General features: G+C 35.7%; 1 protein-coding gene across 21 annotated transcripts in view; it reads left to right on the top strand.

The window, feature by feature from the left end:
* The window catches only part of PPFIA2 (PTPRF interacting protein alpha 2), a 654,901-nt gene that overhangs the window by 477,038 nt on the left and 165,824 nt on the right, over window positions 1-12,039 (top strand). The window lies entirely within an intron of this gene.

Genomic DNA, 12,039 nt, shown 5'->3' with positions numbered 1-12,039 from the left:
GATTGTGAGCATTCAATAAATGATTTTGCCTCCTTTTTCTTCCTCCTTTCTCCCCTCTATCTTTCCTTCCTTCATCCTGAACAGTAACACTTTTTAAATGAAATTAAAATTTTTCCAAAATTACATGTAAAAAACAGTTTCTAACATTTTTCAAAGAATATTGAGTCTCAAATACTCTCCCCCACCAAAGAAACAAATGAACTCCATCCACAATATTTCATTTGTTTCTTTTTGACTACTTGACATATTTTTTATTGTTATGGGAGCTTGAATATAATATTCCTGGGAGTTATCCTTTTGGTGGATTCTTTCAGTTTCTATTTTGTCCACTAGTTCTAGAATATCCAGGCAGTTTTCTCTGATGATTTCTTGTAAGATGATTTCTAAGATTTTTTTTTTATCAAGGCTTTCAGGTAGTCCAATAATTCTTAGTTTGACTCTCCTGGATTCATTTGCCAGGTAAGGTGTATTTCCCATGTGATATTTTACATTTTCTTTTATTTTTTTTCATTCTTTTGAATTTGATGGCTTCTTGATGTCTAATGGAGTCACTATCTTCCACTTATGCAATTCTAATTTTTTAGGCATGATTTTCATGAGTGAATTTTTATGTCCTTTTTTTCCCATTTGGCCAATTATATTTTGTAAAGAGGTCTTTTCCTTAGTGAATTTGTCTTTTTACAAGGGATTAATTCAGTTTTCCAAGAAGTTTTTCTGTTTGGTGTGTTTTTCTATATCTTTTTTATTTTGGCTCATTTTGCTTTTTAAGAAATTCTCTTCTTTGGACTTTTGTTCTTCTTTTACTACTTGGCCTATTCAATTTTTTAAGATATTAAAATTCTTCAGCATTTTTTGTGCCTCCTTTAGCAATCTATTCACCACTTTTTTCAAGATTTTCCTATATCACTTTCATTTATTTCCTTCTACCTGTCTTATTTATTTTTTAATCCTTTTTGAGATCCTCCATTCATTCTTCTTGGGCTTAAGAGGAACCCATATATTTCTTTGAGGCTTTTGATGTAGAAGTATTATTCACTTTGTTGTCTCCTTCTGAGTCTACTCTGTCACCAGAATAATTCTCAATGTTGAGTTTTGCTTTTTGGTGTATTTATTGTCCATTTTCTTGCCTTTTTCTTTTAGTTTAAAAAAATGTTAAAGTGAGTTCTGTAACTGGGGTGAAGGGAGCACTATTCCAAACTTCAAATTCTTTTTGCAGTTACCCTCAGAGCTGGCACTATCCACTTTCAATTCTTCAGAGGTGGTATGGAGTAAGAAAAGGTGTATTTAATACTCTCTCAGCTTGTGCTCTACTCTGTGAGCAACCTCAAGCACTCTTTTGCCCCTTGGAAGTGTGACCAGGTTCCCCTGCTCCCCTGTGGCTGCAAGTACTATTATATGTTGGTACTCCTCTTCATCCTGTGTCTGTGCCCTAGAACTATGCCATAGTTCTTCATATGGGCAATGTAAGAAAAGTCTTGTACCCAGAGCCAGCAAAGGGAACCCACAATCTCCTTCTGAGAAGTTATCCATTCCTCTCCTTACCATCCATGGCTGAGAGTTATGGAAGGCTTTTCTGCTGCTTCAGCTGCACCCAAGACCTGTTGCCTAGGTAGGGTCCCCACTGGCATTGTACTCTGCCTCTTCCCTGGTGCACTAGATCCCTTGTGCCAACCTTCTTGATTGTTTGGGACTGAATGAAATACTTTATCTTGTCTTTCTTTGGATTATACTGCTCCAGAATTCATTTTGAGGCATTATGTCATTGTTTTTTGGAGGGAAATTTGGTAGAAACCAGATGGATCTCTATACCTTCCCCACCATCTTGGTTCCGCCCCACCAATAACAAAAATGATTACAGTGCTATAATGCCTACTGCATATCTCCATCTGGTTTTCTGTAGTTATATCAAGCTCATAAGTTTGAGCTGTTCACTTACCATATCTCTACAGACTCCCAAATGTATCTGCCTTTCCTTTCTCCCTCCATGCCTCCCTCTCTTTCTTCCCCCTTCACTTCTAAATGCTCATTGCCTTTTCCAGAGACTTATAATAAATATGGATCAAATTCTAAACTTGAAGTCATTCCACTCTGGTTTAAAAGATTCCTCTCAGATATAGATTCTAAATGATCACACAAATGCAAATATCAATAATATGAAAATAGTTATTGATTAATGACATATGTAAAACCCAGTGGAATGGCATGTCAGCTATGGGAGGGGGTAGGAGAGGGAAAGAACAAGAATCTTGTAACCATGGGAAAATATTCTAAATTAATTAATTAAATAAATTTTTCAAAACAAAAAAAGATTCCTCTCTATCCAAACATGCTGCCTCCATCAAAGGAAGAAAGGCAATTATCATTGTCTCTATTTTATAGATAATAAAGGCGAATCTCAGCTCCAAGTATATCTGGAGGCATCTTAGAATAGAAGCATATTTGAAAGATGTTTCTATGTATAGAAATATTTTAAATTCAGGACATATGTTTAATTTTTTAGATGTCAAATATTGAAGAAAATAGTAAGACATCCAAACTTTGTTTCAGTTATCTAAATAGATTATAAACCCACTTTAGCTAGAGAAAGTAGCTAAAGTAGTCAAAGAGCTAGCTAGCCCTACAACCAGGTGTATCTTAGTTTGGTTCCAGTCTCTGCTATATACTGACTTTGTGACTATGAGCAAATCAATAAATATATCTGTTCTCTAGACAACTTTCAAGGGCTAACTTGCAAAGAAGATGCTGACCTATCCTGCCAGAGGGAATTTCTTTCTACTAGGGCCCTTATCAATTCAAAATAACAGATTCATAATTATTCATAATTATCATTTTCATATCAAATTCATAATGTATTAGGTGCTCCAGATTTTTAAGTTCAATTATTTGTTTCAAGTATGTTTGACTCTTTGTGACCCCAATTTGAGATTTTCTTGGCAAAGATACTGGAACATTTTGATGTTTCTTTCTCCTACTAATTTTATAACTGAGGAAACTGAGGCAAAAAGTATTGTGACTTTCCCAGGCTTACACAGCCAGTAATTGTCTGAGTCCAGGTTTGAATTCATGAAGATGAGTTTTCTGACTTCAGACCCAGTATTCTATTCACTGTGTCACCTATCTGCCTCACTCATTAAGCATGGTCACTTATGTTGGCAGCTTCGCACAATCTTTAGTAGAGTGCCTTGTACACAATAGGTGTATACGCACACACACACACACACACACATTTTATACATTATTCCATTATAAAGCCTTTAGTAGAGTGACTTATATGTAGTAGTTGATAAATAAATATCTACAGATTTGGATAAAATTTTATTTAAGTATTCTTTTTGGTAGATAAAAATATGTGAATATATATGTACATATCTTATATATCATATGTAAATTCATTATATATGTATATGTATATATATAATATGTCTTCCGTACTAAAGTCCCACACTCTATTTCCCTACTGTCTACATTCTGAAAGGCTGTCCCCATGCCTTCAATTTTTTTTCCTTAATCATCTCCAGCTCATGACTTCCTTCTTAGCTAAATTCCCACCTTCTATAAGAATCTTCCCCCTGACCATTTTATTGATACTGTCTTGTCCTGGAAATTAGCTCCAAGGAATGTAATAGTTGGGGGTTTTCTCCTAGAAAACATTAAGCAGTCAATTTATCCTATCTTTTTCGTGATTGTACAAAGATGTCTGCCTGATGTCACTTCCTCCAGACTATGAGCTCCTTGATGGCAGAGACTATTTTTTGTTGATTTATTTTGTTATGTTTTGTCTTTATCTTTCTTGTATCCTTAGTCCTTAATATTGCAACTTGGCATGTAACAGATATTTAATAAATGTATGTTGATAAAGTGGTTCTTAAAAATGAGATTGGACAAAATGATTTCTTCACTTCCTTCTAACTCCAAACCTTATGATCATATATAGAATTTACCAAAAAAAAAAAAGGTAGATCCTTTACTTACTAATGATTTCACAAGTTCCTGCTCTAATTAGCTTTTGATAAAAAGAATAAAGAACCAACTTGTTATTTAGTTTTCCAACTAACAGTGATCTTACTCTGGAAATTTTAAACTCGGGAGTACTCATGCTTTAATGAGAGACTACGCTAGATCACTCTTGACATCCTTTCCAATGTTTTAATTCTGTGAGTTCCCCAAGGTCCCAGGGTCAGTAAATAACATGGAGGCTTTTTCAAATGAAGTTCAGTGTTTCCTCAAGTGTATCCCACTATCCCTAAGCATCCTCAGGAATGTAATTGTTTGTTTTTCCTAGAAAACATTGAGCAGTCAATTAATGCTACCCTGTATAGTATCTGATTTCTTCACAATATCTGGTTTGAACTTTGTCACCAAAAGAGACTGAGAAAATGTCTATGCTACCTACAAGCTAGTGAACCAAGTCATCACCAATCCAGTGCTCAGCTAAGAAATTTTATCTAAGAGACGTATGAAGAAATAAGATGGATTAGTCCTCTAACAACTTAAATTCTGGTATTAGTTCTTCCCCTGACTAGCATAATTTTGTTTGTTTTAATGTGTAATAGATATCACTTTTTTGTATCACAGTCATTTTCAGTATACTTTATGATATAACCCTCTCTTATAATAAAGAAATCCTATGAACTTATATAGCAATCATCTCTTTCAGTCTATGTCAGAGCATTATCTCATCAGAAAACCTAGGTTCAAATCTTGCCTCTGACACTGCCTCTATGACCATGGAAAATTCACTTAAACTTCCTGAGCTTTAGTTTCCTCATTTGTATTAAAAGAGAGAATGACTTCTAGATTTCCTCTTTTCCCTTCCAACACTAAATCAATGGCCCATAACTAGTTTGCATGTCAAATCCTTTTATCTTCCTTATGGGAAAAGAGTTTCATTGTTCATCCTTGGAAACTAATGATGTTCCTTTTATTTAGCCTAGGTTTGACTGCGTGTTGTTTGGCAAGTCACCACCTACTTGGTTCTCCAGATGTCACCTACAACGCTTCTTCCATCTTTTTCCGAATTCCCAATCGACACATTTTTTCCTGATTATTGTTCATTTGTTTGTTGTGTCCAATTCTTTGTGACCTCATTTTGGTTTTCATGTCAAAGATGCCAGACTGGTTTGCCATTTCCTTCTCCAGTTTCTTTTATAGATAATGACAGGATTAAGTGACTTGTCCAGGGTCACAGAACTAGTAAATGTCTGGGACCAGATTTGAAATCTTGAAAGTAAGTCTTCTGATTCCAGACCCAGCGCACTATTCACTGTGCCGTTTAGCTTTTTATAGGATGGTAATTTGGAACATCCTTCCAAAAGTGCCTATTTGTAACTTTCTCTAATAGTTAAACAGAGTAACTGATGCTGGACCTTCCTGCATTTATCTCAACAAAGTAGGACTTCATATTACATTGTCTGTCATGTGTGTATATAGACATATGCCTACACTCAAAATGCCCACAAGTATTCTGCTACAGTCTTGGAATGCAAGACTCTTCTAGAGTTGACAGCACATGGGGATGTCTGTGCATTGGGTGGGAAAAGAGAAGTCCTATACATAAAAAAGTTTATTGCTCCATTCCATCTCTTTCCATCTCATTTCCATCTCATTCCAACATGCGATGTGTTGAATTTTGATGCAGCCTACTGCTACTGACAGTGGGATTGATGGAAAGTGATGGAAGATATCGCTTTGAGAAAAATAGGTGGTGATAGTAGTGATGGCTGAATACAGACTGTCATGGAAAGTCCACCAAAATATTAACGTAGCTTTTTATCAAGATATAGCCTCCATGTTTATTCTCCAAAATAACTGACCTATCAAAAGGAAATTCATTTCCACCTTTGTCACTTTTATTTATAGCTGAAGCTGTCATAGATGGGGGAGGGCATTGGCACAGCAATACTTGTCTTATCTTTAACAAGGAATCTCCTGTGTTGTATGAATTTTGAAACTCTTCCTACCTTTTGGCCACTCAGGAGCTGATTATCCAAACCTGACTAAATCGTGCTTTTCCATTTCCTTCTAACCTTTGCAGTGATTCTCTGTTCATTAACACTTCTAGGAGGCTGGTGAGAGGAAACAGAGGGGAGGGCAGGTGAAAATGAAATCAGTCCATTTTGCTGCTTGTTTTCACTTCTGACTAAGGGCTTCATGGAGGGAAAAAATTGAAACTGTTAGTTGAAATTAATTTCTGGATGTTGTTGACATTGTGTTTGTCTATTCTTTTCATTAGCTCTGAGACCATGACCTTGGTTCTAATACATGTGAAGAGTGCCCGGATCACTTGTGTTTCATGTTATTTAAACTCAGATGCAGTGTTGGTATTTAGTAATGTCTGATTCTTTATGACCCCATTTTGGGTATTCTTGGCAAAGATACTAGAGTGGTTTTCCATTTCCATCTTCAGCTCACTTTACAGATGAGTGAACCAAGATGAATGGGGATAAGTGACTTGCTGAAGGCTACAAAGCTAGAAAGTGTCTGAGATTTGAACTCAGCTCTTCCTGACCCTACTGCACAGCATTAAGTCCCTACTTATTCTACTTACTTTACATTCCCGGAATATTTCTTAATCTAGAATTTCAAATTCTTTGAATCCATTCTCCCTCTAAATTCAACTTTGGTGTTTAGCTCTGCACCTCTCCTTTGATCCAGCTCCTATTCTTTAATTCCATGCCCTATCAACACCAAGCACCATTACCTTTGGCTCTGGAATAATATTGATCTTAAACATATAGTTTTCAACTTCTGGTACTGGCATTGTTTTCTTTGTAATTGACCTAAGAAAGCTATAATCCTTAGGATCTATTAGCACAGTCAAAGTGTAATATAGCAGAAAGCACACTGGTTCTTAAGTCAATGGCCATCAAATCAGATTCTAACAGCAATACTGCCTGTGTGATCTTGGGCAAGTCACTTCCCTGTCTTTATCCTTGGTTCCCTCATTTTTAAAACAAGTGTATAAGATTTGATGACCTCTGAGGTTCCTTGTAATGCAAGAGCTACGATCCTGTTATCTAGTGTTTTTTTTAATCAATCATGTTGTGACAAGTAGATGACTTTAATGGATAGAGCACTGCTCTGGAGTCAGGAGGAACTGGGTTCATCTTTGGCCTCAGACACTTCTTAATTGAGTGACCGTAGACAAGTGATTTAACCCTAATTGCCTAAATCTTACCTCCCTTCTGCTTTGGAAGGGGATATTTAGTATTGTTTCTAAAACAAAAGGCAATGATTTGTAAAAAAAAATTAATCATTTTGGGGAGAAACAATACATATGTAACATAAGCACATTATATTTGAAATAATCATTATATGCAATTACAATAACAAGCCTTTCTGTGGGGACTTACGGATTGAAAAGAGCCTTACAAATGTTATCTCATTTTATATTCACAACAAGCGTGCCATGTAGGTGCTATTATTCCCATTTCACAAATTAGGAAAGTAAGCCAAGAAGAGGTTAACTAGCTTGCCAATGGTCACACACCTAGCAAGTATCTGAAGGTGGGTTTGAACTCATATCTTTCTGATTCCAGGACTAGTGCTTTATCTACTGAGCTAGTTCAAAGCCAGTATCAAAAGAACTAGCTTTGGGTACTAAAACTATAGTAATTTGGAGCATCCTTCCAAAAGTCCCCTCCTTGTAACTTTCTGTAAGAGTTAAGGTGAGTAACTGATGCTGCGCATTCATTCCTGTGTTTATCACTATAAGGCAGGTTTTCAGATGACATTCATTATAGGATCAAAAGGCTAGTAGAAAGAACAGTGCATTTGGATTTAAAGACCTTAGCATTGAACCCTGCCTCCTAAACTTACAAAATAAGCAACTGTGAGGCAAGTCATTTGATTTTTCCAACTTATTGTTGTTATTTTTAGTAATACTATGTAAGGGCAGAAAACATGGTTTAAGATAAAAAGCATTGATGGTAACCAGAGGGTCTGGGTTCCAATCCTAGCTTTGGCACTTAATATCTTTATGCTCTCGGGTAAGTCATATAACCTCTGTAGACTGTAATTTCATCAAATATAAAATGAGAAGATTATACTAGTTAATCCCTTCCTTCCAGCCCCAAATTCTTTGATCTTAAGGTGAATTTATATCATCTTCATCATCATAGATATCATTATCATGAAGTGATTGTTAATTCAATGATAATAACAATTTAATAATAATAATAATCCCCAGATGAAGAAACTCCCTCAACCATTGCAAGGGAGCAGTTTCTCTGCACCTTTGAGACTTAGAGATTAGCCTAGAGAACAGAGAAATTAATGACTTGCCCAGGGTCCCTAAGCCACTATGTTTCAGAGGTGGGACTTGAACTCATACCTTCTTTCTCTTTAGGTCCACTCTGAACATAGTCACGTAGAATTTAACAAAACTGTGGGGATCATATTAGATGATAATTTTAACAGCGGGAAGAAATGAAAAAAATCATACCTTTGTCTTTAGGCATCATTTGCATGATAATGTGGAACACTGTAGGAAGAGATTATTGTAGGGCAGCTAGGTAGCACAGTAGATAAAGTGGCATACCTGGAACTGGGACAACATGGGTCCAAATGTGACCTCAGACCCTTCCTAAGAAAGTGACTGTGAGTGAGTCAACCCCAATTGCTTAGCCCTCGCCACTCTTTTGTCTTAGAATTAATACTAAAATAGATGATAAAGATTGAGAGAACGAGAGAGTATTGTGTATGACCATAGCATGTAGTAGAGACTTAATAATGACGCTGTGCCTAATGAAGAATGATTTGTTCCATCTCTTTCTTTCATTCTGTTCTTAAAAGGGTAGGCAAGAGCCTAATCTTAGCTAACAGTTATTCAGTTGTGTCTGACTCTTTGTAACCCTGTGAATCAAAGCACGCCAGGACTGCCTTTGAGGTTTCCTGAGCAAAAATACTGGAGTGTTTTGCCATTTCCTTCTAGAGTGGATTAAAATAGAGGTTAAGTGGCTTGCCCTGAGCACCATAGCAAGTAAATGTTAGAGAATAATTCTGAACAGAGCTCTTCTTGTCTCTTGGCCCAGTGCTCTATCCACTGAGCCAATTAGCTGCCTCCTCAATTGACAGTAAACAATCCAAAAAATGTGGATTACATCAAGCTTCTAGGATGCTATAATTACTACTTGAAAAACTGTGAGAGTAAGGCTATGGCATCTATGGCTCCCTTCCCAGGTGGGCACCTCAGTATAGGGAGAGCAACACTCTTTAAAACAGCAAGTAAAATGGACATTGAAACTTCATGTTTAAATCTAGTCAAAATCTCTTATAATATTCTTTGGGGGTGGGGAGATATTAACCAGGATAGGAAACTTCCTGAGAAAGCTCATTGCACTACTGGATAGATTTGTTAGGCATCTTTCCTTTCATAAAGCCCAAATCTCATGCTTTGGAATTGCCACTGTTTGCTCTTATTACCTTTCTAGTTAAGTTTAAACAAGTCAAATCCCTCTTCCTTGTCATAGCCTTTTCAGATGCTTATGGGTTAATTGTAATCCCCACCCACCAAGTTTTCTTTTCTACTTTGAAAACATTGCCATTCCCTTCAGTCTGCATGTATTTTCATCTCCAGTCCAGTCCTTGTCATCTCCCGTATACTTTCTGCCTTATCGTGATCCTTCTGAAAATGATTCATTCAGTAGATAGTTGTTAATGATAGTTACTTAAAAACTGCAAATACAACATGAACACAGCTCCTTCCCCCCCCCCCCCAGTTATTAAGGTTACAAGTGTAGAATGGCCATCTGAAGTACACACACACACACACACACACTCATACACACAAACATATACACAACTAATACTTTGTTCACAGTGACAGGTTACTGTATTAGTTGATGAAGTTGTTATCACTGCGTGTGGCATCATGCAGCTTCTAGTGTAATATACTATGCATCTTTTAGTGTAGTGTAACAAATACATAAATAACTAGAATACAGAGTGATATAGTTGCCATTTCTGGTCCACACTAAGTTCTTAGTAAATACTTTAAACTTATTTGTAACTCATTAATTTGTGAGAAGTGAATGAGTGTCTAAACAAAATGCTATGAGAAACCCCAGTGGAGTGAACCCATTGTTTTTACAGATGAAGAAACTGGGGTCTGGTCTGAAGAATTGAAGTGCTTTGCTTATCGTTGTATAACTTATTAACAAAATAATATGAGTTGATCATATGGCAAGTCTTAACAGTGCCATATTTCTCCACTGGCATGTTCATAATAATAAAAGAAAATGAGGAAAGCTTCCAGCACGTTAGGTGGACTTAGAAAGGGGATAGATACAAGTCACACATGAAAGAGAAGCATAGATGGATTGTCATCAGTATCACTTTAGGAACATCCAAACTAATGAGAGCACAGACCTATTGGAATGTCCTTTATGCCATTTACTATGTATAGAAAGATTGGAAGTATGGTATTCCCACAGTTGGCCAGCATATATCTCTTTATTGCCCTTTGAGTTGCTCATAACTCTTGATTTCTTAATGTAGCTATTTCTAGCTATAAGTATAGATTTCATATGAGTTTCACTGATGGATGGAGGATGAAAGGTACATATTTTTCATCTGGTGAGATCATCAGATTTCAAAAAAAAAACCTTTCACATTCAGTGTCCCAGATTCAGTTACCACATTTATTTTTCTGTTCTTTGGATGGTAACAAATACTTCTAAAATGGAATAACTAATGCTTAAAATTATGTGTTAACAGTCAAGTTAGTTCATCTCAATATTTACACCTACATTCTATTTTGATTTACTTGCAAAACTCTGTATTACTTTATATTACTACAATTTAAATTTCCACAGATGAGATGATAGAGAAAGTAGAATATGACTGCAAAAACATAACAGTCACCATATACATAGCAAATGAGTTTGTGTATTCAATACAAATTTTGACAATACAAACCATTCTTGGGATTGATCTAACAGAGTACCATTTAGAGTATGAACAATAAATAGATTGCTTCCTTTGATTTCTATGAAATCTAGATTTATGATTATATAAACCCTTAAGGTTATATAATCAAGTGCCCTCTTCTTCTGTATGTGAAAACTGAAAGTCAGATTTTAGGAGATTTTCCCAAACTCATAAGGTTTTAAAAATGGAAGCTCTAGGATTTCAACTTAGGTCTTCCAACTATGAATGTGATTATCTCTTCCAAGCACCATGTTGCTACTCCATGACCAAAAGTTTTATGTTTTTGAAAATGAACTAAAAATTTAAAGAAATTAATACTCTGCATTCTTATGGTATTTCTCATTTAAATAAGATCCCAAACTAAATTGTGTACTACAATTGGATTGAAGGATAGAGTTTTCTGTCAAGTGTTGATTGACATCTCTTCAAAAATGATTACTATCGAATTTCTATGAGGTTGATTACTTTAGCCTTACAGGCACACATACTAGGTGTAATAATTAGTCTTCACTTTTGCATTCATATTCCTTATTCATTTTGTTCAAAGAGGAAAAGTAAAAAAAAATGGACAAAAGTTATTTCTTAGTGAGGAGCCACTGGGTATAGAAGTCAAACTCTGATGTTGATTGCACATATTATAGTGCTTAGGAATGTTCATTTTTCTGCCAGCTAGTTGACTCAGTAGATTAAGAGCTAGACCTGGAGACTGGAGGTCCCGAGTTCAAAGGTGATAGTAGACACTTCCTAAGTGTGTGACACTGCCATGACATTTTACCCCCAATGCCAAGCTCTTACTGTTCTTTTACCTTTAACCAGTAAGTATTGATTCTAAGACAAAAGGTAAAAGTTGTTTTTTTTAATAAAGAATATTCATTTTTGTTTAGGAAAAAATGACTTTTTTCAAATTTTATTTTCCCCAATTACATCTAAAATAGTTTACAACATTAGTGTGGCATGATACTTCTGTTGTTTTAATTTGCATTTCTCAAATTAATAATGATTAAGAGCATTTTTTGCATGACTACAGAAGACTTTAATTATTTTGAGAACTATCCGCTCACATACTCTGACTATTAATTGGAGAATGATTGTATTCTTATTTGACTCATT

The sequence above is a fragment of the Monodelphis domestica genome, chromosome 5, assembly GCF_027887165.1.
Source record: "Monodelphis domestica isolate mMonDom1 chromosome 5, mMonDom1.pri, whole genome shotgun sequence".
Lineage (NCBI taxonomy): Eukaryota > Metazoa > Chordata > Mammalia > Didelphimorphia > Didelphidae > Monodelphis > Monodelphis domestica.
This window is presented reverse-complemented; position numbering and strand designations above follow the sequence as displayed.